This window comes from Sciurus carolinensis, chromosome 7, assembly GCF_902686445.1.
Source record: "Sciurus carolinensis chromosome 7, mSciCar1.2, whole genome shotgun sequence".
Classification (NCBI taxonomy): Eukaryota; Metazoa; Chordata; class Mammalia; order Rodentia; family Sciuridae; genus Sciurus; species Sciurus carolinensis.
Window position 1 is genome coordinate 148,080,517 of NC_062219.1, and position 27,933 is coordinate 148,108,449.

Below are 27,933 nucleotides of genomic sequence, written 5' to 3' on the forward strand. Positions count from 1 at the left end.
CTGTTGAGTGACTCATTCTAAAGTTCTGCACGTAGAGAAGGGTTCCATGAAATATCAAAGTTACCTCCTACAAATTCCCCCTGCTACCCCTTCACACTCAAATATCATTTTTCTTGTACAGAAAGGCTTTCAAATATCTCAAGATGATTCTCATGCCTTTCTGAAGACTTATGTTGTGGAATGAATTCCCTCCAAACTTACACCCCAAAACAACACCAATCATTGCATCTCTCACAGTTTCTGTGGGTCAGAAACTTGGGAAGGGCTCACACGGCAATCCTGGCTCTGGTTCCATTATGATATGGCCTTCAATGATCTTTGAGGCTGAAACAGAGGGTGCAGGAGCCCTGAGGCTGGCTGGGCATTCCTCTCACTCCAGGTAAGTCTCAGGGTTTATCTGTATGGGCTTTCTGCCTCGTCAGGTGCTATAGTTTGGAACCTGAATATCCCCAGCAGCCCAAGTGCTAAAGGTCGTTTCCAACCTGGGACTCTACTGAGAGATGTGGAACCTGTCAGAGACGGGTCCTAGTGGGCAGAAGTTGGGGCATTGGGGGCGTGCCCTTGAAGGCCATATTAAGACCCTGGGCCCTCCTCTTCTTCTCTATTTGATCCTTGACTATCAACAGGTGACAGCTTTGCTCTACCATGATGTTCTGCCTGGTCAACAGGCCCCAAAGCAACAAAGCCAACAGACCATGTACAGAAACTTCTGAAGCCAGGGGTCAAAATAAACCTTTCCTTCTTATAAGTTGCTCATCTCAGGCATTTTGTCACCATGATGAAAAGCTACCAGCAGGCTTGGGCTTCCTCACAGCATGGTGGTTAGGTGAGATCTCAAGGGATCCAGGAGAAGCTCCCTCATCTTTTATGACCTGATCTCAGAAATCCTACAGTGTCACTTCTGTCAAAGTAAGAAGCCCTCCCAGATTCAAGGGGAGGACTCTAGGCCCCTTATCTCAATGAGGGAAATGTCAGTTATATTTTATAAAGTGCATGTGGGTGGGAGATCCTTGTTGCAGCGACTGGGGCAGTAGGATCTGCCACATAATGCTTTTCTGCAACTCTCCTACCATCCTCTGATAGTTTGTTATAGTTACATAAAGCTCAGGAATTAGAATCCTGCCTCTGTCATATGTGTAACCCGAAAGTTATTTAATCAGTTTAATCTTCAATTGGTTCATGAATAACAAACAGGGAATCTGAACCCCCACCACACCTGATGTAAAAGATGGCTTTTTGAACAGATGCCTGACAAATAATGTCCCACTTTTCCCAAAGACTTCTGTTCCTTCCTCCCCACACTCCACCCCTTGTCCCCTCATACAGCCCTGTTTGTCCTATATAATCCCACCTGACTGGTAACATTATTCCTGCCACAAACCAAGCCCATCAGATCCTCCCCTCTGGAAATCTTGGCTTGGGAGTCAGAGGATGGTGATTGAGGGTGTGGCCATTCAAGACTATCTGCCTTGAATCCTTCCCCTTCTGTGCAAGAAAAAAAATCTGTTTGCTTTCCTAAGTCTCTGCTTCCTTATTTTAAAAAATATGATGTGATGATAATAGAGTACTGACTTTGTTGGGTTTTTAAGAGGATAAAATGAGTTAATGCCTGCAAAACTCTCACCACAGATTGTGAACAGGGACTGGTATTCCCAGAAGTTGCCTGGAAGACCATGGAGTCACAGGGAGACGCAGAAAGCTGATCTGAGGGAAGAGAATCATGAGGCATTGTGCAGAGGCATTTAGGGAAAGGAGAAGTGTTTCGGTTTCCAACAGCCTCCCAGGGTCCACTTCTAGGCTCTCATGGTCGAAGCTGCATTCCTCCCCCAGATTCCTTATGGGTGAGTGTAGAATTAACATGATGTTTTGGTTGACATGTGAGGTGTTCCCTGAAAACTCATGTGTGAGACAGCGCAAGGAAGTTCAGAGGCGAAATGCTTGGGTTGTGAGAGTTTTAGCATAATCAGTGCATAAATCCACTTGAATGGATTAACTGGGTAGTCACTGAAGGCAGATAGGGTGTGGCTGGAGGTGAGTCACTGGGGTGTACCTTTAGGGTTCACATTTTGTCTCTGGCGAGAGGAGGTCTCTCTGCTTCCTGGTGGCCATGCTCTGAGCTGGTTTCTTTTGCCATACTCTTCCGCTATGATGTTCTATCTCACCTCAGGCCCAATGCAATGGAGTCAGCCATCAATGGACTCTGAAACCATGAACCCCAAGTAAGCTTTTCCTCCTCTACATTGTTCTGGTCGGGTCTTTTGGTCACAGCAACAAAAATAAAATAAAATACAACTAAGTAAAACACACATGAAAAAGGGGGCTGAGACTGAGAGGTGCAGAAGATGCTCAGTCAGTAGATGAATGGTAGATATTCTGTTTGTCACCAGGGAGAGTGTCGACAAATTCCACCCAACAGCTGTCGTGGCCCCCCATCCAGTGAGTCCCTCTGGGAAGGAGGACGTTCAGAACCCAGAGCCTACAGGAGAAACACCATGAGGAATGCAAGGTGGGGAAGTGCCGGGCGGGGGGAGGCGTGGACTCTGGGCCCCGCGTCCCAGATTCAGACCCAGCTCTGCCATTTACCCGAGGTGAGACCTTGTTCAGGACGAGGCTCCCATCTCCGCCTCCCCTGCCTCATCTCTGAAATGGCTCTTGCCTGGCTGTGTCACAGGCCAGGATCTGTCACAGGCACAGGGCAAGGATTAGGTCAACATCACACGGTGCCGTGGTCCTCATGGGTGCCACCACCACCATCATCCTCCTCTCTATCACTACGGTCACTATCGATCCAGGACTCGTTTTGGTGAGCATAGATTGTTATGGGGCGCGACATAAGAACAGACCGATCACCACTGAGAAGTCCAAATCTGAGAGTCTTTATTAAGCCGGCCGGCTGACCGTCTCACACAATGCCCCCAAAAATGGCTATTGGGAGAACAGCCCCGACCACAGGGATGTAGGGGTTCTTATACCAAAAATCACATCAATCATAAGTGTCTGTTGTTATGATTCGAAATCACAAACTAACATCATGAGATCATCAACAGGAGAAGCAGGTCAAAATGACCCTTACCTAGGTACAAACTAAAGAATGGTTACTAACATCCACACAATCACTGTTCACATGGTACATTGTTTAGGAGCAATAGGAATCAAAAGAGAGCAATTTTTCTTTACATAGGAATTGTCATTCTGTATTGTTAAACATGTCACACTAAGTAACTGATGATGGGCACAGAGGTGGGGTGTTCCCATGGGAGAAGCTTATTTCCTACATAATATGGAGTCTCAGACCAAAATGGAGTCTGTTTAGTCATTTCCCTTAGATTCTGGCCTATGACATTCTTGTGGAGTCAGATCTGTCAGCCCATCACAAGATCACTCGAAGCAGATGTGACACCACACTCTCTAAGTTCCCAAGGCATGTCAAGGGTGAAACAAAGAAAACAACCCCAAGAGGACAACCTCCATCAACATCCCCCAGCCCTTCAGAGAGCAGATCACCCACTGGAGCCACAGATGAACCTCTGGTCCCACTATAGTTGACTTTTTAGGCCAGTTTGCTAGGGAGCTCTGGGATCACTCCAGGGTCCTTCTCTTGAAATAAGGTCCCAGAAAACTGGAGGGAACCCCAACCTCAGACATTTGGCAAGCAGGAATTCAAATAGTTATCCATCTAAGGAGGAGTCATTGACCCTAAGTAGACCAGGAATTCTAACTGGATGGACTTCTTACAAAGAATCTAGAACTTTTAAATTCACCCATGCTTGGCTTCCCCCCACCATCCCTGTTTAATTGAATTAACCAGCAAAAATGGCTGATAAAAGAATGGGAAATTTTTCTCTAGTGACAGCAGGAGATGGAGAGACAGTGGTCATTTTGTGGGCAGGGCACGGCAAGCAGCTCTTTGAGGTCATGGCATATGTGTAGGGTTAAAGTCCCACTGCAGAGTCGCCCTCACCCGAAAAGGGACTGTTATGGTTTAGATGTGGTGTCCCCCAAAAGCTCAGGTGTAAGACAACGCAAGAAGGTTTAGAGGAGAAATGACTGGGTTCTGAGAGCCTTAACCCAATCAGTGAGTTAATCCACTGGTGGGGTGAAGTGAGTGGTAACTGAAGGTTACCCCTGGGTGGAGGAGGAGGGTGTGTCTGGAGGAGGTAGGCGTCGGGTATATGTTTTCTGTCCTTAGAGTGGAGTCTCGCTGCTTCCCTCTGCCACACTCTTCTGCCATGATGTTTTGCCTCACCTCAAGCCCCAAGAAATGGAGCCAGCTGTCTGTGGACTGAGACTTCTAGAACCTTGTACCCTCAAATAAACTTTTCCTCCTCTACAATTGTTCTGACGGGTCAGATCTTTCAGTCAGAGCAGCAGAAAAAGCTGACTAAAACAATGACCCTGGACTGAGGTGAGCTTTGGGAACCTTGCTTGGGCCTCCTTCCCTCCCAGCACAAACTGACCCAGACATGCTTCTCAACGGATCCACAGTCCCCAAAGACCACATAACCAACCAGTGCAGCTGTGCTCATTACTGGGACAGCCCTGACTGTATGCACTTTAAGCATACACTTCTTTATCAAGAAGAGCAGGTTAAAATGACTTTACTTTAGAAACTGGAATTGAGGTGGGTTCTGAAAAACTGGCAGACAACCGATAACAAGCATTCCAGGGACTCTGGAACCATTCACTACATAAGACTAAGTTCCAAAGCTATTTCAGTCAGAAGTAGGCTGCCAGGCTAATCTAAAAACTTACTAATGTTATAAGTCTGCAAAGAATCAAAGCATAATCCTGGAGCCGGCAGATACTTAAGTAAGAGGCTTTCTATAAATCTAGTGTAACAACTGTATCAGTCGGCATAGGATAAGCTACCCCATGGTAACCAACGACCCTGGAACCCCAGTGGCTTACACAAGCAAAGCTCTCTGCCTCACCCACAGGACTTGTCCATCACAGCCGGTCCTGTGGCTCTGCTCATCATGTTCGTTCCCAGTCTCAGGCTGACAAAACAGCAATAATTCCCAACCCGAGGGAGACTTCGCATTGGAAAGGACAAGGCAGCTGGAAAAGGCTGAGGTAGTTTGCAGGCAGGGAAAGCGAGTGCCCTAACCTGGAACCGTTGTGTTGCAAGAGACAGGTGAAGATGGCGGAAGAGTAGCTCTTAGGGAAGGGTTGCAGCCAGGACCTGGAAAGTGGCAAATCTAGGTTACTGACCCTGTGGTCTTTGATCCCATCGCCACATATCTCATGTATCCTTCTCCCTCCAGATGAGCATAATCATCCTCCATGTTCACACGAGGAAATACAGCCACCTTGGACCTCTGTGTGCAGCCTTCTTGTCCCACTTCCCAATAATAGTCACCCAGACAGGACAGGGAGAACAGCCATCCCTCCAGGCCCTGGGGGGATTGCTTCCAGGACCCCATGAAGATGCACAAGTCCCTTGTGTAGTATTCATATGGAGCCTACACACATTGCCCTGTACACTATAAATCATTTTTAGGTTACTTTTAATACCTAATACAATGTAAATTCTATGTAACTCATTGTTATACTCTATTATTTAGGGATCAATGAGAAGAAAAAAATCTGTTTGTGTTTACTACAGATGCAATTAAAAAATATTTTCGATTCACCGTTGATTGAATCCATGGTTACCAAGCCACGGGTATGAAAAGCTGGCTGCGATATCTTATCTTTTAAGTGAATTCAGGTTCAAAGTCAGAAGGTGGGTGGGTGGAGGTGTAGGAAAGGGGTTAGTGAGGAAGGCAGCAGAGACAGAGGAACCAAAAGTGTTGGCAGACCAAAGAAAAGGTCTGCCAGCTGGACCAAAGAGATGAGCATGTAGTAGAGAAAGTGGGGGGACCAGCAGAGTGGAGGAGAGGGCGGAGGTCATGAATGGGGAGGGGTCATGGGGGGAGATAGGGATGGGCTCTGGGAGTAGGTCCTGTGTGTGACAGCTGGTAGTTCACTTCCCCAGGTCCACCCTGCCTACTTTGCAACTGGGGCACAGTCAGAAAGGATCTTTTTTTTTTCCTCTGGTAGAAAAACAGATATTGGTGGCATCTGCACACAACCTTCAAGCATGAGATCATTCGGTCAGACTCCTGCCCCTAGGATCCCATCTGATGTGTTCCTTCCAGATGGGAACCATGTCTAATCAGCCACAGGAAGTGACCAGGGTAGGAAGGAGGCGCTCTGGGACAGGCGTGAGGGGTCAGAGGTGGAATGCTGCTCCCTGTCCCTGCACACTTTCTCCATGCTGGTTGCCAGGTGGCTGGGCGGGGGGAGCACAGTCAGTGACACAGGAAGGAGTGCTCTGGAATTCATGGGTTAGGGGATGAAGAGTCTCTTGAACTGTCTTGTCACCTATGGGTCATAAATAAAATGTCCTGTCCCCAGAAGTTCTAGCACCTTAACTCATTGAAATGCAAAGAAGGGACAAATGACCCCAGGAAAAAGTCCAGGGCTGGGAAAGTCTGTCTTTGATGCTGTCCTCACCTGTACTTCTCCAAAGCCACTTTGAATAGTCAGCTACCCTTGCCACCTTTCTTCAGCGCCTCTTGTCTGTTCTCCACTTGTGAGCAACATACACCATGATACGCTTGCGAGGCTCAAATATCAGGTAGTGGGAAGACCCACGACAGCTTCCGCCCTTGTCCATCACTGCTCCTTCCTGTCTTATTCCTCATGGGCTACCATTTTTCACCTGTGTGCCTGCTTTCTGTGTGACCTTGGACAAATGATAACTTCCCTATGTCTCAGATTTCTCACCTACAAAATGTCACTAATAATAAGACTACTTCATTGGGTTATTGTGAGATGAGAGGACATAATCCCCTAGTTAGGGCTCTCTGGAGAAGAGAACCAATAGAATAGAAGATTTGTTGTAAGGAAATGGCTCATTGATTAAATGCTCCATGATCTTGCCGTAATCCAGTTCCTTGGGAGTCTGGGGCAGAAGGATCTCAAGTTTGAGACCAACCTGGGTGACTTAGATAGCACCTTTCTCAATAAAATGAAATGAAATAAAAAAGGGCTGGGGATGCAGCTTAGTGTTAGAATACCCTAGGATCCATCCCTAGTGTGGGAAAAAACAAAAGCAAAATCGTCTGACCTGCCATATGCAACTGGAGACCTGCGGAAGCTGCTGATGTGATTAGGATTAAAATCTGAAGGGTGTCAATCTCAGTCTGAGATCAGGGGAAGGCTGATGTTTGACCTGAGCAGGCAGAGTGAGCAAATTCAAACATTTTCTGCCTTTTCACTCTGTTCAGATCCACAATAGATTGGATGATCCACCATAGATCCCACACTGTGGAGACATTTTGCTTTATCAGTCTACCAATTCAAAAGTTGATCTCATCTGGAATCACCCTCTCAGGCATCTGGGAAATGTTTAAGTATTTGTATTCAGTGGATACATAAAATCAACCAGCACCAGGTAACATGACTAATATCATTCCTTCCCATAGTAAGTTTTAACTAAATGTTACCTATCATGATCACAGTGCAGCCTTTGGGAGACTACTGAGAAGCTCCCTGGTTGTGTGAATGGTTTCTCAAATGGAGCCAGAGTTCACACACCTATTGACCTTTAAAGGCTGTAGCTATGTAGATACATTTATTGCCTCCACCTTCTATAAAATCATTACTATACAAAGTCAAATATCTTCATATATTTGAAGAAAAGAGAGAGGAGTGATAATTTCCTGTAGGAGTTTTTAATGCAAAAATTAATCAAATGTATCATGTAGGGTGTTGGATCTTGATTCAAATGGACTGACTGGAAGCAGATATCTGGGGGTCAAGCAGAGAGATTTAAAATGGACTGAGGATTAGATGACGATTAAGGAATTACTTAATTTTTTTGAGGTGAGATAATAGTATTTATGATTAAGGAATTACTTAATTTTTTTGAGGTGAGATAATAGTATTTTGGTTGTATAATTGAATGCCATTTTGAGGAAGATGCCTACTTCCTTTACTTATCTTAGCAAATTTCAATAGATGATGCAAGAGTGACTAATTCTCAATAATGTAGGTGACTGTCATTTGGGGGCTTATTTATCTTGATTTATAAATGTTTTTTTTTTATTGTAAACAATGGGATACATGTTGTTTCTCTGTTTGTACATAGAGTAAAGGCATACCATTTGTGTAATCATAAATTTACATAGGGTGATGTTGGTTGATTCATTCTGTTATTTTTCCCCTTCCCCCAACCCCTCCCATCCCTCTTTTCCCTCTATACAGTTCTTCCTTCCCCCATTCTTGCCCCCCTCCCTAACCCTCACTCTAACCCTAAAACTAACCCCTCCCACGCCCCATTATGTATCATCATCCACTTATCAGCGAGATCATTCTTCCTTTGGTTTTTTGAGATTGGCTTATCTCACTTAGCATGATATTCTCCAATTTCGTCCATTTGCCTGCAAATGCCATAATTTTATCATTCTTTATGGCTGAGTAATATTCCATTGTATATATATACCACAGTTTCTTTATCCATTCATTAACTGAAGGGCATCTAGGTTGGTTCCACAATCTGGCTATGGTGAATTGAGCAGCAATGAACATTGATGTGGCTGTATCTCTGTAGTATGCTGATTTTAAGTCCTTTGGGTATAGGCCAAGGAGTGGGATAGCTGGGTCAAATGGTAGTTCCATTCCAAGATTTCTAAGGAATCTCCATACTGCCTTCCAGAGTGGCTGCACTAATTTGCAACCCCACCAGCAATGTATGAGTGGACCTTTTTCCCCACATCCTCGCCAACACCTGTTGTTGCTTGTATTCTTGATAATCGCCATTCTGATTGGGGTGAGATGGAATCTTAGGGTGGTTTTGATTTGCATTTCTCTTATTACTAGAGATGTTGAACATTTTTCCATATGTTTGTTGATTGTTTGTAGGTCTTCTTCTGTGAAGTGTCTGTTCATTTCCTTAGACCATTTGTCGATTAGGTTATTTGTAGTCTTGGTGTTGAGTTTTTTGAGTTCTTTATAGATTCTGGAGATTAGTGCTCTATCTGAAGTATGATTGGCAAAGATTTTCTCCCACTCTGTAGGCTCTTTCTTCACATTGCTGATAGTTTCCTTTGCTGAGAGAAAGCTTTTTAGTTTGAATCTATCCCAGTTGTTGATTCTTGCTTTTATTTCTTGTGCTATGGGAGTCCTGTTGAGAAAGTCTGGTCCTAAGCCGACATGTTGAAGATCTGGACCTACTTTTTCTTCTATAAGATGCAGGGTCTCTGGTCTGAATCCGAGGTCCTTAATCCATTTTGAGTTTAGTTTCGTGCATGGTGAGAGATATGGGTTTAGTTTCATTTTGTTGCATATGGATTTCCAATTTTCCCAGCACCATTTGTTGAAGAGGCTATCTTTTCTCCATTGCATATTTTTGGCACCTTTGTCTAGTATGAGGAAATTATATTTATTTGGGTTTGTGTCCGTGTCCTCTATTCTGTACCATTGATCTACCTGTCTATTTTGGTACCAATACCATGCCGTTTTTGTTACTATTGCTTTGTAGTACAGTTGAAGTTCAGGTATTGCAATAACCCCTGTTTCATTTTTCCTGCGAAGGATTGCTTTAGCAATTCTGGGTTTCTTATTCTTCCAGATGAATTTCATGATTGCTTGTTCTACTTCTGTAAGGTACATCATTGGGATTTTAATTGGAATTGCATTGAATCTGTACAGCACTTTTGGTAGTATGGCCATTTTGACAATATTAATTCTGCCTATCCAGGAACATGGGAGATCTTTCCATCTTCTAAGGTGTTCTTTAATTTCTTTCTTTAGTGTTCTGTAGTTATAAATGTTTAAAAATGTTTCATAATAAGGTATTCTAAAAATAAATACAAATATACATTTTACAAGGGATACTCTAATGCTACAAATAGGTAATTACTCACAAACAAACACAGTTTTGCGAGTAAAATCATACACAATGAGCCTGAAATAGGTTGTTTGTAAGCCAGTGAAGTAGGTCATTTGTAAGCCTAGTGCAAAGCAAATTAAGTTTTTAAGTGACTGTTGTCAATAATTCATGATCAGACACAAGTTGGTATTTAACACATGAGCATGACCTTGATACAGAAGGTTCAAATATTATAAAGCATGTTTCACTCACATGAAGCCCCAAGTGTACTTTTAGATGAAAAGAAAGTTTCTAGATAAGAACAAAATCAAGTCAGAGTTTGATTTTTAACATTTCTTTGGTAATTTGTAAAAACAAAACGACAACAACAAAAAACACTTCTTGTCCATGTAAATGAACTATAATCCTCATAACTTTTGTTGGTTGATTTTTAGAAATAGGTGAGTCCAATATACAGATCCTTTAGTGAATACTCCCTAAAGTGTAGGAATTGCAGAATCCCTACACATCAGGAGCATGGCATTGTATTTGTGCCTAACATAACATAAGATCCCATACAGAGCTGTTACCAGAGGTGGCTGTGTCTCTCTGGACTGAGGAGGAAGAATGATACATGTTGCCAGCAAGCCCTCCACGTAGATTTATCTGCAGTGCAGCCTAATTCTGGCCACTGCTGGAGCAGGGGTCCATTCACAGTGTTTTCTAGAAACCGCGAGGACTGTTGGGAAGGATGCTTGTGTGAAATGGAGCTGAAGAGCCTCTAGGGCCAGAATCCCCTCTAAGGAGAGAAGAGACCAGACATACTTACTTAGTCACTGGAAGAAGGTAAGGATTCTGAACAGAATGGAGTGAATTTGGATCTGATTCTTTGTCAGGAGATTTCAAGGCTGAAACAATGGTCCCTGAAAATAGGATAACTGGAGAGGAGTTTGGGGTCTTTTTATAAAGGGGTCCTTAGGGGAATCACAGAGACAGCCGGAACAGGGAGATCCTGACACACTGTGTTTACACCTCTATAAGCTCACAGATAGATTATTGATGGGTGCATTGATTGAGAGCTGCCGCAGGGACTCAACAGCTGTGGCAGTGATGTAGCGGTCTCTCTGTGGCTATGGCCTCCTGTGTGGTTCTGGAGCTTGAAGTCCAGGGAGCCAGCCGTCGGGAGAGAGGTTGGATGTGGAGTGAGAAGAGCAAGAGCAGTTCAGCCACCAGTAGGAGCCACCCCCTCAAGAGGACAGCAGTCAGCTGTCAGCAGTCGACTCTGTCCTGTCTGGGTGGGCATCCTGCAGAAACCAAGGCTGTGTGTCTCAGAGCTAAACTCACATATCTGGTCTAGGACTCGAAGACGCTGGAGGTGGAACAGTTGCTGGCCACTGCCTCACGGCCATGCGGTGGGCCAGCACACTGGCCACTATGTGTGTGACTTACAAAAACATGGCCTGGTTCCTTCCCACTGACAAATCTCTCACAAGGAACACAGGGAAGAGGGAACTCTGGGAAATCAGAGCCTTGCAGACCTGACCCATCGAGAATCCACAGTCCTGTTCTTGGCTGCTGTCTAGGTAACGCACGCAGAAATTCCCAGAGGGACTCAACACTGCTTCCGGACTCCACATGGATCTTGGTTTTGTGTCCATCTTTCTTTGGGCCAACTACACCGCCCTGAGGTACGACCATGGAATAGCTGTTTTCAGAGGTGTAATGAGTTTGGACAAGTAGGCTAGTGCATGGGTGTGTTCCTCTGTGTGTGTGTGTGTGTGTGTGTGTGTGTGTGTGTGTGTACAACACTCACAACACAGGACAGGGTAGGGAATTTATTTTCTGAATTTATGTGATTGAAAATGCAAAAGGAAAGAATGATACTGAAAAGTATAGATCAATAAAAATGCCTGTTTCTTATGCTCCCTTAAGAAATATTACAAATTTATACATTTATATCCCCTCTTTTAAAAATTTGACCTATATTTTTGCAAATCATTTGTGCTGTTCTTCACCTTGCTTTGCAAATTGTTTTATCACTACATGAAGAACTTCCTTGTTTATGGCCATATGATATTTTATAATTTATTTAACTAGTTCCACATTATGTGTGCACGTCAGTTGTTACCAATAGTTAGCCATCACCAACAGTGCCAGAATGAATACACTTGTACATGCAACTTAATAACGACAATATTATTAATTATAATTAATTATTATCAGTTATCAATAATAATAAGTATTCTTTTATGGTGCTGGGAATCAAACCCAGGGCCTCCCACATGCTAGGCAAACACCGTACCACTAAACTACACCCTCAGCCTTTGGATGTACAGCTTTACACAAGTAAACATCTCTCTAGGAAAAGTGTGGGGAGGTAGAATTTCTGACTCAAATACTTGTACATTGAAAATTTTTAAAGCTGTACCAATGCCTTCCACGAAGTTACTCCAAGTTACACTCCCACTAGCAATGTGGGAGAAGGCCCAGTTCCTTTATCTCTGCTCACAAAGAATGCTCCACGGCCTTGAAAATGTGCCATTGAGACTTTTTGCTGCAGAAAATGTAACTGCTGCTGCGTCCCGAATCCACCACTGTGCACATGAGATCGGCTTCCCACAGTCTGCACCCAGCCAGGGGCTGAAGGCAGCCAGGGTACTCAGGAGGGCCCGTTCTGCAAGATCCAGGACTTGCGGGTAGGTGACTTCAGCTCTAGGACGATCACCCCAGCCCAGACTCTCGGGGTCGGATCCACAGCCTGGTCTCCCTGCCTCGTCCAACCTCCTCTTTCCTGCCCAGGCTTTTCTTCCCACCCATCTTCTGCATGTGGGATCCCGTCTTGGTGCTCGTTTCTCAGTAGACCAAGTGAAGGCAGCCCATTGCTGATCTCTACCAACTAGTAGAAACTAGCTTATCGGGACATTTTATTCTCTCACTTTTTAGCATAATTTAGCATTTTTTAATCTTTTAAAACCATTTTTATTTTTTTCATATTTATTCACCTCCCTCTCACCCATTTTTCTATTGTGCTAATGGCCTTCCTTAATAACTTGTAGGATCTCTTTATATTTTAAAGAAATTGGGCCTTTGCAATAGGAGCCTCAATATTTCCTTTGTAGTTTATTTTTTCTTTTTGAGTTTTGTTCAAGGTGTTTTTTCCCCATGCATGACCTACTTTTTTTAAAATTAAATTCATTTCTCTATTTTGCATGGCATCTGAGTTTTGCTTATCATTTTGAAGTACTTTCCCACTCAAAAAGGGTTTAAAGTTCTCCCACCAGTACTTGGATTTTTAACATTTAGCTCTAGAATCTTTCCTAAAATGATTCTGATGTAACACATGAAGGAAGAATCCAAACTTATTTTTTCCCCAGACTTCTACCAGGTGTACCAGCACAATTTATTAAACAACCCTTTTCCTCCTAATTAGGAAAGCCATCCTTATCATGTAGTAAATTTCCATTTCTTTGAGGATTTTTTTCCATGTATTTCTCATGACTTTCCTGATCTGCCTCAGCCAGATACTTTCATCCGTATTTTATTAGTCAAGTGTTATAAAAAATAAATAGGCAGATATCCAACACTTTGGCACAAATTTATTCACACTCCATCTAGAGCAATAGAGTCAAACAGATGAATTTTTCTTTGGGGGAAATTTTCTAAAATCCAACATCTGCTAAAATCCAATCTCCTCATATATTGAGGCTGACGTCCAGACCGTAACTATTGTTAGTATTAGTCAACAAATCTCGACTTCTGTGGTCAGACAGCTGGTGGGCGCCTGTTGGGCTTGGTTTGTGGGTCAAGTCAGCACACTGGTGGACTACGCTCATCGTACGGGGCAAGAAACCCACCCCACCACTTCCCGGCTCACTTTCTTACTTCTTTCAAAGCATGGTTTGTGTCTTTGTTTTTCACAGACTCCCAGCGTACACTTAATTTATCTCGTAACCACAAACCACCCTCTTCTCAGTACAAGTGGCATTTTGATTTGTAGGCAGCTTTGGGACAAACACAAGGCTATGCCTCAAAAGACTCTTAGGGCAGGCCATTGACCAGCAGCGGGGCCTTGAACTCCACCCGGTATTGTGCTGAGACACTGCCTCTCAAGGGCAGGTGGTGCCAGGCACCGGGGAGCGCAGCAGGGCTTCTGGGGGCATGCTCCACCCCTGGTAGCTGTCTGTGGCTTCCAGACGACAGGGTAGCTTTGCTGGGCCTTCTTCTGACTTCTCAGGACTCCAGGATCTCTAGGCCTTATGCCTGATCTCCTCATTCCCCCCACATTTAATCCTGAGTTGATGTCTGATTCTTGGAGGACTTTGACTAACACAAGCTTCCTCCTTATAGCCATTTAATGTTTTTTGTTTGTTTGTTTGTTTTTGCGGTACTGGGGGTTGAACCCAGGGCCTTGTGCTTGCAAGTCAAGCACTCTACTGACTGAGCTATCTCCCCAGCCCTAATGTATTTGTTGATAGTGTCCTTACAGACCCATGTTGACAGCAGATCTCTCTCTCCCTACTGGGAACAGCTCTTCTTCCTAGTTGAGTATAGCATGCTGCCTCCTAACCCACAGAGATCCAGTGGAAGATCATTAAGTCTGCAAGGCACTAAGTTAGGACTTTGAGACTTCAGTGGTCACATAGCAGGAATGAATGGGCATTCATCTGAAGAACAATGGGTGTCTGACTAATACTACAAAGAGGTGGTTCCAACCCGAGCTTCACAGTGGGTGTACCCAGACAGCAGCGCTCTTCCCGCAGGCTGATTCCGCTTCTCCTGTAGGTGAAGCAGGGGTGATGCATGGTCCCGATGAATGATGAACAGGCACACCCTTGAATTTAGTGAAGTATTCACCTCTCCCACCTCTGCCCAAGGACTTCAGTATTTCCGATTCTATGATTTAATTGCAAACCTTCCTCTTTCCATCTCCAGGAATTCTGATAATTCTGGAAAAATCAAGTGTTATCTGACGGTTAAAGCTCCATCCTTCATCCTTTCCCAGAGTTCCAGAATAATGTCCCTAGCTTTCAAGCATGAGATGCTTCACAGGACAGCTGTTAACTTCCACTCTGGCCAAACCCTTTCATGCTGCCGTGTGTAGGATGCACAATCCTTCTGGAATGTCTCTGAGATGACTTCTGCAGGCGAGCCTTGCCTTTGAGTGTTTTGGGGCTAGATCAGTCATGCCCATTTTAGTGCTGATGAGCTGTTTGTGTGAAAAAGAAGTCTGAAATGGTTTTCTTAACAGCTCTGATTAACATTGAATGTTTGGATCTTAATGTGTCAGTTATGGACAATTAATCTCTCATCATTAAAAAGGTCCGCTTCTTTCACTGAGCAGAGAAGTATTTATGTGAGCAATATATGGGTGGAGTTGATCTGACCAGGAATTTAAGGAGGGGAAATCATGCCATCTCTCATTTTTTTTTTCAGGGAGATCCTGAATCTACCTCCCTGGTTAGTACTGTGCTATGCTCAAAAGTTCCTGTTTACAGTCTATTCCACTTTGGTGTTTGTCATGGTTTGGATCTGAAATGAGCCCCCAAAGCTCATGTGTTAAAGGTTGGTCCCCCAAGTGGAATCTAGAGGTGAACCTCACACAGGCCAGGTAATCCCTCTCCTTCCGAGCTACATTCCCAGCCTGTTCCTTCGTATTTTGTTTTGAGACAGGGTCTTGCTAAGTTGCCCAGGCTGACCTCAGCCTCCCAGGGGACGGGGTTCGAGGCGTGCACCGCAGCACCTGGCCAGGCTGCTCTAGATGAGACTTGCTAAACAAGTTCAATGCTGCTGTGCTCCATGCCGGATCTGCTCACCCTGAAGAGCCAGACTCCTGAGGGTGAATGAGAGTACAGATGAAGACCAGTCTTCCCAACGCAGCCTCAGAACCTGGCCATCGACCATTTCATCAGCGTTAAAGCTGAACTCTCAGCGATGCACCCCTGCCATTCCAGAGGCTCAGGAGGCTGAAACAGGAGGATCACAAGTTCAAGGTCAGCCTGGGCAAACTTAGCTAGACTGTCTCAAATCAAAGAAAAAGGTCAGAGGTTGTAGCTCAATGGTAGAGCACCCCTCAATGCTAATAAAGAAAATGAAAAATCACCACCCATCGCCGCACCGACTCAACTGTGTGTTTTATAGCTGTGAAACCCACTGCAATCTGTGCTGATATATGCATGTCCATTTCGCAGTGTTGAGTCACAGTGTGTGGGGAATTAGACCTTATTCATTTTGTTGTGGAAACGACAAGACAGCACTTGAAAAGTAGGAGAAACTAAGCTTTATTTTACGCTGGCAGGCCCAGAGGTGATTAGCACTCCAAAAGTCTGAGCCCTGATCCAGTTTCTCACAATATTTATAGGTCATTTGATGTCATCTTAGACCCATCCTATCATGGGGATTTTTTTCCTCTTTTTAAAGTAAATTCCTAATCTGTGTGACTAAAGGTCTGTGCAGGGTCCCTAGCATAAAGCTGCTCACAGAACAGATAAGAAGAAACAGCTCTTTTCACAGACTTCTATTTCATTTCAGGAGGAGCAGGCAGACTCTTAGGGCAGTTATTGACAATGCAGAAGGTAGGGACCCATGTTAATGAGGCTTCTGGAAAAAGGCTGAGAGAGGGACCAGGAGGTGACCCCTTCCCCAGGCACTGGACTCTTACCATAACGTTTTTGTACTTTCATTTCACAATCAAGTCTGGTTTTGCCATCACAATTTCACTCATTTCAATATTATGATATACCTATCATTTATTATTTTAATGGCTACATAATATCCCTTATATATATGAAATTTACTTACTGCCAACTGCTAAACATTTGTTTCTTTTAGTTCTCTGATTTTTTAAAAAATACTGTTAACGTTGTGATAAATATTATTATACATAGCTTTTTGGAAATGGACAAATAACAATTGGACATACTTGAGGGATATGATGTAATAATTCCATACATGAATAAAATGTGCAATGATCGAGTCAGAATACTTATCCTTTCCTTCTCAAGTAGTTATCATTTGTGTTGGGAAAATTTGGGTGGGGGGAGCACGGGGATTGAACTCAGGGGCACTCGACCACTGAGTCACATGTCCAGACGTACTTTTTTTGTATTTTGTTTAGAGACAGGGTCTCACTGAGTTGCTTAGGGCCTCGCTTTTGCTGTGGCTGGTTTTGAATTTGCAATCCTCCTGCCTCGGCCTCCCAAACACCTGGGATTACAAGAGTGTACCACCTCACCTGGCTGTGTTGGGAAATTTCAAACTCCTCTCTTTGAGCGCTCTGGAAAGCACACACTGAAGTAAACTGTTCATACCTGCTGTGTGGTATAGCACATTAGAGCCTGCTCCTCCTGTGCAACTGCATTTTGGACACAGTTCCTCCTTTTTTCCTCCATCCTCCCCTTCCTGATCCGGTTCTATTCTTTTATATGTAGCTGCTCCAAAATGTATTTCCCCTGTGCTCAATTCTCAGGAATAGTCTCAGTGAATCAAAGCATATAAATATTTTAATGATTTTGATAGCTCTCCCAATAATCCTGCCAAAAAAAAAAAAAAAAAATACAATTTGGACCTACAAGGCCACCAGCAATACGGAGCATGTAAGATGTGTATTTTTTTTAAAAATCATTGTGTGTTGCTCTCAGACACACACACACAAAAGGAATGCTAAGGTGCCATTGAGCAGTTCCAATTAGCAGGACCTGAGTAGGAACACGCAGGACAGGCGACGGCTCAGAGACCCCTGCTCCTTCCTAATGGAAGAGTCCCCAGCGCTGAGACTGTCGTTGATCAGGCGTTAACCAGTCTGCCCCGTGATTTCTCTCTTTTTAGTACTCTCATGATTTTACATTTTGATACAGGGTCTCGCCAAGTTGCTGAGGTTGGCCTGGAACTTTTGATCCTCCTGCCTCAGCCTCCTGAGTCAGGGATGGCAGGCATGTGCCATTGTCCTGGCTTCAAGGGTCTCTTTTTGAGAAAGTGGAACTGGAAGAAGGCTATGGTGTTAGCAGCAGAAGAGCTCACATCAGAGGAATCCAGGAGGGTAGTGTGGAGAAACAAGAGTAGATTCTGGATCCAGAGAGACATGAGTGGAAGTCCCAGATCCGCTTTTTAAACTGTGCCCCTTGGGCAGATTTCATACCCTTTTCCAGCCTGATGGAGAGTTCTCCTGAGGATTAGGGACAGTACCTGTGAACAGGGAATGACAATAACTCACGGCCATCAAGAACAGTCTGACATTATTGGTGACAGAAGACAGCACAATCAAGAGATTGTCACAGCCTTGGTACAAGATAAAGAAGTCTGTGAAGTGCTACAGAGGAAACTGGTAAAAAGGAAGAAGAGACCAAAGTGGTGTAATGAACCCTGTCCTTGTGTGAGCCTCTGGGGAGGAAAAAGAATCTGCACTCCAATCATTCACTCAGTGCTATATCCCCAACACCTAGAACAGTGTCTGGGATATAGTAGACACCCAGTAAGAGACTGTTAAATAAAAGGGATGCATTTGGGGGAAAATGCATACTATTATTCACTCTTGGAAAGCAGCTATGCACATTAGCAATATAAAGTCCCTGAAGAGACCAGTAGTAAAGAAACCAGTTACATATTAGTCAGCTTTCCATTACTGTGACAAAATACCTGAGATGATCAACTCAAAGAGGAGAGATTTATTTGGGTTTATAGTTTTAGAGGTTTCAGTCTACAGTCAGTTGATTCATTGTTTGGGGGCCAACGGGGACACAGTACATCACGGCAGGAGCATGTGGCAAAGGAAATTGTTCACCTAATAACAGATGGGAAGCAAAAATAAAAAGAGCAAAGGATGGGATGGGAGGTCCCAATAGCCCCTCAAGGGCACACCCCAATCACCTAACTTCCTCCCCCTAGGCTTCACCTCCTAAAGATTCCATTACCTCCCAATAGTACCACAGGTTGGGAACTAAGCCTCCACCACATAGGCCTTTGAGGGACACTGATCCAAACTCAGGGAAACTGCCACTCGTAGCTAACATGTTCACATATCATTTTGTATACTATTAGCAAGTATCCTTTAGTTCTTTTCTGCTGTATAGAAAAGTTTGGGAAATACTAATCTGATTCACTCATCCTGCTTGTTCTGCTGGTGAGTAGCAGGAGCCAAATAAGGAATTTTGAACCATTCCCAATTGCAGTGAAATTCAAAGATATCCAAACTGCAAGGATCAAAATCCCCAGAAAAGCAAGGCCTATGATATAATGAATAGTAAGTGCAGGGGAGGTAAGTGTCCCCTGGTTTAGGTGGAAGCAGAGATGTCTAGGTGGCCTCTTCCTCCTGACAGCAACACCCAAGCCGTTCCCTGGTGGTGGAAGAGCTACTTCCACCTGGTTGCCCTCTGGCCCTGTGGAGCCTTTGCTGGTTTGACAAGCTGCAGAATGCTTGCTTCGTCTTACTGACCCTGTATCAGTCATTTGGAAGGAAAAAGTACTTTTTCTTACCTGTGAAACTGAGAAAATATCCTGACCACCTCTTCCTCCAGTAGAGGACTTACTGTACAGTATGTGAAGTTTAAGCCCAGGCCCTTCACTTAGGCCTCTTTAACAGGTTTTTTTTTTTTTTTTTTTTTTTCTATTTCTATACTCTTTCTAAATAAATACTTTGCATTGTAAATTTGTATTTCCTTTCTTCTGTTTTTTGGTGCTGGGGGCTGAGTCCAGAGCCTTGCACGTGCCAGGAACATGCTCTGTCACTGACTATGCCCCCACCCCTGTATCCTCTTTCTTTAGAGCCCCCTAATCGTATGTACTTCAGACCCCATGCAGCTTGGACCTCACGCTCTTTGTGTGTGGTTTCAGGTGCCAGTCTGGAAGCTCCCTGAGAGCAAGAACGCCCCACACCCAGCATTCAGAGGCTGGCTCACAAGAGATAGGAGCTCAGTAAACATTGTTGAAGTTGGAGTATTTAAAGATCGTGTACTTAAGCATTTGGCAAAGAGTACTCATTAAATGGAGTTTTTAGGAATGAGGAGTCAGAGGCAGAAAGGAACAAATTTACCCAAAGGTGTTTACATGCAGAAATGCACAAATGCGATTGGTTTGAAGTGACCCACAATGCCTACAAAGACCATGCAGCATCATAGAACGAATGCAGGCTTAGGAATGAAAATTTGTCCCATTTGCTCTTTCCACCATCAACTGTCATCTGGAAGTCCCCCGTGGCAGTTTGTCCTTATCTGCAAGAGCATGACAAAGGGGACTTTTTTTTTTCTTTTTTGGTACCTGGGAGTGAACCCAGGGGCTCTTAACTACTGAGCCACATCCCCAGCCTCTTTTAAAATTTAAAAAAAAATTTTTTTAATTAGTTATACATGACAATAGAATGCACTTTCATACATCATATATAATGGAGTATAATTTCTCGTCCTTCTGGTTATACATGATGTAGAAAGAATCTCATTGGTTGTATAGTTATATATATGTACATAGGGTAATAATGTCTGATTCATTCTACTATCCTTCCTATTACTTTTTATTTTGAGACAGGGTCTTGCTAAGTTCTTTAGGGCCTCACTAAATAGCTGAGGCTGGCTTTGAACTTGGGATCCCCCTGCCTCAGCCTGAGGAGCCGCTGGGATTACAGGCGTGTCCTCTGTGCCTGGCACAAAGGGGACTTCCATGCAAGGTTAACCGTGTTCTAAGCTCTACACCCTGCAGGTGAAATCGCTAGAACAGCAAACACTGACATTCCTTTTGCTTTTCTCACTCAGTGCGGATCGCGATTCTTCATGGGAATGATGGGAGGTGGGGGCTCCCGCGGAAGCTGATCCACAGGCAGCTGGAGGAGGAGTCGCGGTGGGAGCGCGTTGGTCTGTGCGCACCGGCCAGCTCCTGGTTACAGCCGCCCCTGTAAGCGGAAAACCAGCGGAAGCGTAATTAGCATTAGGTCAGCGAGCACCAAGGCCCAGCGGCTCGGCGGGCCCTTCTTCCCCTACCTTCGCGGAAGCCCTCCTGGAAGGCGCTCCACCTGCTCGCCATTGTCATAAAGAATGGCTGGCATGCGAGGATGCCTGGAACTAACCCCTGCCGTTCCATTGTCTGGGTCGCAAACACTGCCCCAGTCTCCTCAAAGGCAGTGAGAGCGAGGGACAGCACAGCCTATAAGCACTGGGGACGAGACGCCAGTGCCATCCGCTGCTGCCTGGAACACTGGGCTATTTATCACACAGAGCCCCATCTGTTCCAGGCAGAGGAATGCTATTTGCCTGGGAAGGAAAGGAAGAATGGATAGCAATGCTCCCTAGCTTTTTCATTAGAGGGTTTGAAAAATAGCCTTTCAAAAGAAAGACACCTTTATACTCCAATTGAGTTATGCACTTAAAAGCATGACTGGGCCGAGGGTTATCATCTGCACTCGTCCAGCCTGAGAAGCAGCAAGAAAGCCTCCAGACCGTTCCTTGGAGAATTCTGCTCTGTTAACCAGTTTCCTGAATCTGGCAATTTTTTGCTACAAAAAAAGAGGGGAGGGGCTGACTTATTTTATGGGGAGTGGAATTCAAAGGGCAAAAAGATGGAAATAATGATGGGTTTAGATGAAAGAATATTTGCATGGTCCTCTCAATCCCACTGAAGGACGTCTTTGAAGATGTTTATCCAGAACCAACCAACTCTGCTCTTCGCCCCATTTCTGAAAGTTCATGTTTGCCATATCATGATTACTGTGGTTGGCTTCATTATTACAATGGACTTTTCTAATCCCTTTAAACCTGGAATTGTCGATCTCACTGTTTTGTGAAACATGCCTTCATTATTTTACAAGTTTCTCCTTTCCTTTCTCCCTATTCTCTCCCTATATACCTGTTTGCTGGATTTTGTGCTTCTTGGAATGATTCTCTAATTTTTCTCATATTTTACTGCTATTCTCCATTCTGTTCTACATCCTGGGAGAGTTCTACCAACGTTAGTATCCAACATTTCTATCTATTTTTAAACTGGTGAGCCTATTTAATTCTTTTTTTTTTTTAAGTTTCAAAGAGCTCTTTCCTGAATTTTGTTCTTTTTTCTTAGCATCCTGATTTTGTTTTCTCTTATTAACTCTAGTTTTGTTTTTATAAGTTTTCTTCTGTTCTTATCATTGTTTTTGTTTCCTCTGGGTCATTTTGTTTGTTTTGGATTCTCCTGTGGCCAAATCACCAGCGATTACCCATCAATAGAAATGGACTTTTCCCTCTGGAAGTCTCTCTTTCCAGGTAGAGTGGACAACTGGACGTCTTGTTTGAAACCCTGCCCACCAGCAGACTCTCCTCCCCACTGTACCCCATGCCTACTCCTGAGTGGGGTCATAAGGTAGCTGTCCAGCTGTTGCCAGCATATTGTGTGAAGCCACCTGTGAAGCATCCTTGATTTTTCTTCCTCAATACACTACTCATTAGGAATTCCAGGGAGGTCTAGGTATGGGATGTGGAAAAACACCAACGCATCAAGAGGAGGTGGTGGAAATTGTGCAAGCCGCGGGAGCTGCAGGTGCTGCTCAAGGTCGGTCTTGGCTACACCATTTCCCTGTGTTGGTAGGTGAAACAGTAAGAAAGCTGACTAGAGGTGTGTGGGGGTGGGTACTTTTCAGCTGGTGGCCCTCCCAACAGTGTGACCATATGCCAAGTCTGCTCTTTCATCCGAAAAAACAAAAAATGTCAGTTTGTAGAAATGTTGTTTTCTGGGGTTTTTTTTCTTTTCCCTTTCCACATTTTTTATTGGTACATTATAGTTGTACATAATGATGGAATTTGTTGTTACAGAGTCATACATGCACATGATATGACAATATAATTTTGCCTACTTGGGATCATTTTCAATTTTTTTTTTTTTAATTTCTCCAATTTTCTTCCTACAGAAATCTCTACCTGAGTGGAATAAGTTATTTTCTGTTGTGTTTCTGGTACCAAAGGCAAAACATTCTGATAGATACATTCCCCCTTATAGCTTCAGAAACAATTATCAGAGGTAATGAAGGATTCCACCGCAGTCCTTTACTGAGGCTGCATGGTATTATGATACACAGATATTTTCATTTTTGTCCTTGGTTTCTGACTTGGACCCCAGACAGCTTGTAGAAACGCTAATCTTCCCCTGCCTTTAACTGGTCATAACTTCTCTGTCCTATCTTGTGTGACAGTGGGTCCTAAGAACTTTCTCATATGGGTTCCTACTGCATACCCTGGAGGAAGGAAGGCCACCCAGAGAGGCCAAGAAGACTATGAATAGACAGGTCTTGCTGGGCTTCCCCGCCCAGTCTCTTAGCAATCACTGGCTATGTAATGAAGTCTCCATAAAACCCAAAGGCGGAAGGAACTGCGATCGTGCTCATAGCTGAACACATGGAGGTTCCTGGAGGGTTGTGTGCAGAAGAGTGTATTGGTGTTCTGTGCTCCTTCTCCCTGACCTCACTCTATTCATCTCTTCCTCTGCATCCTCTGTAGTATCCTTTATAATAAACCAGTAAATGCATTTCCCTGAGTTCTGTGAGCTGCTCAAGCAAATTAATTGAGCCTGGAAGAGGGGGTTGTAGGAACTCCAATTTATAGATGATGGATCAGAAGCACAGGAAAAATCACCTGGGACTTGTGATTGGCATTTGAATTGATGGGCAGTCTTGGGGACTGAGCCCTCTGCCTGTGGAGTGTGACAATATCTCTTGCAGTCGTGCAAAACCAGAGGGCTCAGGATAAATCTTAAGGGTCCTTCTCAAGACAGCCCTCTAAGTAATGGCTGGTGTCAGCTGCACAGTGGATTGCTTACTTTCTGGTAGGGACAAATATCCCCACATCTGGGGTCAGAAATCTGTGTAGATTGTGGTGTGACACTCTTTTTCCTAGAGCTGCAGGTATGAGTTCCTATCATCCAGCCAAGAGACAGGAACGTGTGGCACTTGGGCACCGTGTGAAGGCTCGCCTGTCCTGCCTGTTGTCCTTACACCTGGCACTTGTTCTATGGCATTTATCTTGCCTGCATCTTCCCTTCCCATGTCTTCCTTCTGCTCTGTTCTGTGTTTCTCTGCATCTTCTTAGGTCAACAATGTTGCTGCCACCAAGAGCAAATTTATCAGCACTGAGCCTGCTTTCTGTGCACAGAAACGTGGTAGATTAAGAATAAGTCCTGGCCATTTTAGGAATACATTTCCTTCATTTTACAGACGAGAGAGAGCTTGTGCCCCAGTAAAACATTCTGATAGATAGGTTTTCCACAAGATGGGGAGATTTTTTGGAAGTGTGCATAAGCAACTGATCACCAGATCTGTAGTCCATGTTGGCCTCAAGAGAGAGCTAGTGTGTCTAGGATAATGGTCATGGCCCAGGAGGCGTGGTGACCTTGGTATGAGAAGGAGGAGATTTGGTCTGATAAACAGACAAGTGACGCTGTTGAGAAAAAGTGTCAACCCCTTTTCTTGGGTTGACTGCTCATGTTGGTTTCTTCTAATCACCGACAGTCCAGGGATGCCTCCCACCTGGGGGATCCTTAGGATAAGGAGGGATAAAAAGTTGAGGTTGGTTTTGCTCAAATCCCTGGATCTGAGTAGCTCTCCTTTTCCCTTGGCGTGCTTTTCCTCAGCGCTGTCTCTCCTCCTCTCTTCTCACCGCAGACACATTAAGAAGCAGGGATGATAAATAGGTCTCAACTTGATTATCCCTCGGGTTACTTTTTTGTGGTTATTTAGAGGACTTTTTGAGAAATACCCTTAAGATTGACCCAGGCTCAGCACAAAAAAGCTAGTAATATGGCTAATTAGTAATATATTCTGACATGGTAACTATTTAAAGCAGATTTCATAGAAACAGATTCCAAGAGTCAGAGATTTGCTCACGGGAGGTTTATTTATTAGGGAGCACCTTGAGAACGACACTTGTAAGGAAATGAGGGAGGAAAGATGAAATACTCACAGTACAACAGAGGCTTTGACCTGTCTCATGGGGACCTCTGGGACGGGGTTGTCCCAAATGAGGCAAAGATTCCAGGCTTTAGTACTAACCTCTTCCCTCACTCCCTTCAATGTGACAATGGATGGCTGTAACCTTGGGGAAAGCAACTCCCTTTGACATGGTCATTCCTGAAGAAGGATGCAATTACGAGCTTTCAGTGGCCCACAGTCCTGGCTGACCAGAGAATGAAGCCTGGGAACAGAGAGGGAGATCTGGGTGGCAAACCACAGTGTCCACGACAGCCATAGGACTGGGAGCTGGCTGTACATGTACCAGTCATTTGCCCTTTTTTGACCCAGGGAAGAAGGCTAAAGAAGTGACTGTTGTGTTAAGTATGAACTGCAGGCCAGAGAAAAAGATAAGACCGTGCAACATACAAAGTCCAGTCTAGCTCACCAGAAGGCCATGCTGAGGTCAGGACCAGAAGTTCTTGTCATAAAATGTCTGTGTTAGTCAGCTTTTCATCGCTGTGACCGAAATACAGACAAGAACAACGTAGAGAAGGCAAAGTTTATTTTGGTTCACAGTTCCAGAGGTTTAAACCGTGGTTGCCGAGTCTGTTGCCTGGGCCCAACGTGAGGCAGAACATCATGGTGGAACTGGTTTGAGGTGAAATAGGTTCTCCACTTCTGCTGGCAGTTGGAGTCCTCAAAAGCTGCAGGGTCCTGCTGCTGAGAAAATCTGTTGTAGTGTTAGCAGCTAATCACGGCAGGGAATGCCTGCGGGCATCAGCTCTGAGGGTTGCAGCTGGCAAAGCGGATTCCCCTCCACCACCTGTGTGTGGGGTCTTCTAGATCTTAGCAGCAGCTTGCCCTCCAGTGTGGCAGCAGACCCCAGCAGCTCACCCCTAACTTCTTCACAGGTTCTTATCTCCTGAATCTGAAGGGGAAAAAGTCCACATGAAGAAGGGTGAATGCAAAAGAGTGGGATTTGTTCATGTGGAAAGAAAAGAGAGAGCTCTGGTAGGGCAGGAGGAGACCTGATAGGGTTGCCACTTGAGCCGACTAGGCCTTTGTATAGCACTTGGGTCGATGCGACTGGTCCAAATTTATGCTGATAGTGTTTGGAAAAGGACTAATGCTGTGGGTTAACCCTCGAGTCTGAACTTCCACTCGTGTCTGCCCCATGCCAGGACAATGACTTGGCTTCAGTGGTGGAAGAGCTTGGTGGGGGCACACCGCTTCAGTCATGGCAGCCAGGAAGTTGGGGTGGGGGTGCCTACAGGCCAGATGAACTCTTCCAGGGCATTCCTCCAGCCATGCCCCGCCTGTCTGCAGTTACCGCCCAGTTAGTCGATTCAAACTAGGATGCACTGGGTAGGTTCCATCTCTCACGATCCGATCATCTCACCTCCACATCATCCTGCATTCTTCACAGGAGCTTTTAGGGGTCACCTCATACCTAGACCATGTCATTATCCCTGTGTCTGGCTTTATCGGCTGTGCGAATACCTCCCTTGGTAAGCTCAGGTGGGATGACAGCAGCTTCATTCACAATTGGAGACTTAGGAATTTGGGACCCTGAACTCTCATTTTTCTCAATGTCCACATTGTAGCCGTGACTAATGTCTATTTATGATAGCGTATCATAACTCATGTTATGATTCTCCTTTGCTTTTTCCACCTTGCCTGTCTTCCATGTTTCCTGGCTCTGGAGGTGTCCATGTTGGAGGGTAACAGGGCTCTAGCTCTGACCCAAGTCCTCACTGACTGTGGAAGCAGCCGAAGAGGTGTGACTCTGAGTCCTGGAAAGGGATTCATATGAAATCCAGGGGTTCTCTGCACTTCTATAAATTCCCAGTCCCCCAAATTCTTTAAATCTCCCAAACCATTAACTATACAAAAGCCCAGGTATAGCTCATCAAATATCAGGACCAAACCTAACATTCCCTAATATAAATAATGAATAATCATATAGTCCACCATTTATACTGCTTTGCTTATGATTCAGTTCTTTTCCCCTTTTGGTGAAGAAGGAGAAGGAAGAGGAGCAGAAATGATCATAGACTTAAATATCAAACCCCAAACTCAAAAGCTTCTAGGAGAAACCATAGAAAAATATTTTCATGATAGGAAAATGTTTCTTGGACAAGTTACAAATTTGTAGAACATAAACTTGAAAATGGGAATTGATTAAAATTAAAAACATCTGCCCCTCAAAAGATACCATTAAGGAAACAGGTAGACTTGGAGCAAAGACCTGTGGTGCCGCACAGTGTCATTTTGGTCAATGATGGAGCACATTTACTGTGGTGTCCATAAGATTCTAACTGAGCTGAAACGTTTCTATCACCTAGTGACATCGTAGCTGTCATAGCATTGAAGCAAAATGCATGACTCGTGGGTTCATGATGTTGCTGGTGTAAACAGACGGTGCTGCCGGTTACGTAAAAGTATAGCACATGCAATCAACTTCAGGACATAATTATTGATAGTGCTGAACAGCTGTGTTACTGGTTTATGCATTTTATGCTTATAAAAATAAATATATGTATAAATAAATGTAAAAATAAATGAATGTAAATATAAATAATATATAAAATATATGATATAAATATATAGCAAATATATTTACATAAAAATTTTATATAAATTTACATGTATAATTTAAATATAAATTTTTATGTATGCTTTTATATATAAATATATTTACACAAAAAATATATATATACATATATGTATGTCTATATATAGTTGTTTGTATGGTTTTTTTTTTTGCAGAGTTAGGGATGGAACCCAGGGTCTTGTGCATGCAAGGCAAGTGCTCTACCACTGAGCTACACCCCCACCCCAACATGAGAGAAAAGTTAACATTTTTATGCACTAACCTCTTTGAAATTGTGTTTATGGTCCCTGTTGCTTACATCGGGAAGACACATGGAGTGACTGGCCTAGACTATCTAGTCTGTACTGTTTGCACAGAGATAAAATCAAAGTGGCGATGCATTTCTCAGAATGCATTTCTGTTGTTAAGTCATTTGTGACTGTCTTTGACAAAGGACACATCCAAAATACAGATAATCCCCTCTTAACTAAGGTTTAACTTAAAGATTTTTTGACTTTAAGAAGACACAAAAGCAACATGCATTCAGTAGAAATCATACTTTAATTTTGATCTTTGCCCAGGCCATGCTGT

The 27,933-nt window shown here is 44.0% G+C and overlaps 1 long non-coding RNA gene across 1 annotated transcript; it reads right to left on the reverse strand.

Moving 5' to 3' along the window:
- Positions 1-13,457: 13,457 nt before the first annotated feature.
- LOC124988860 (uncharacterized) lies at positions 13,458-20,947 on the reverse strand. Its single transcript, XR_007109509.1, has 3 exons — positions 20,821-20,947; positions 20,572-20,732; positions 13,458-15,822 (listed from the first exon to the last, which is right to left on the reverse strand). It is a non-coding gene; the product is annotated as an uncharacterized LOC124988860 (long non-coding RNA).
- Between the last annotated feature and the right edge of the window lie 6,986 nt (positions 20,948-27,933).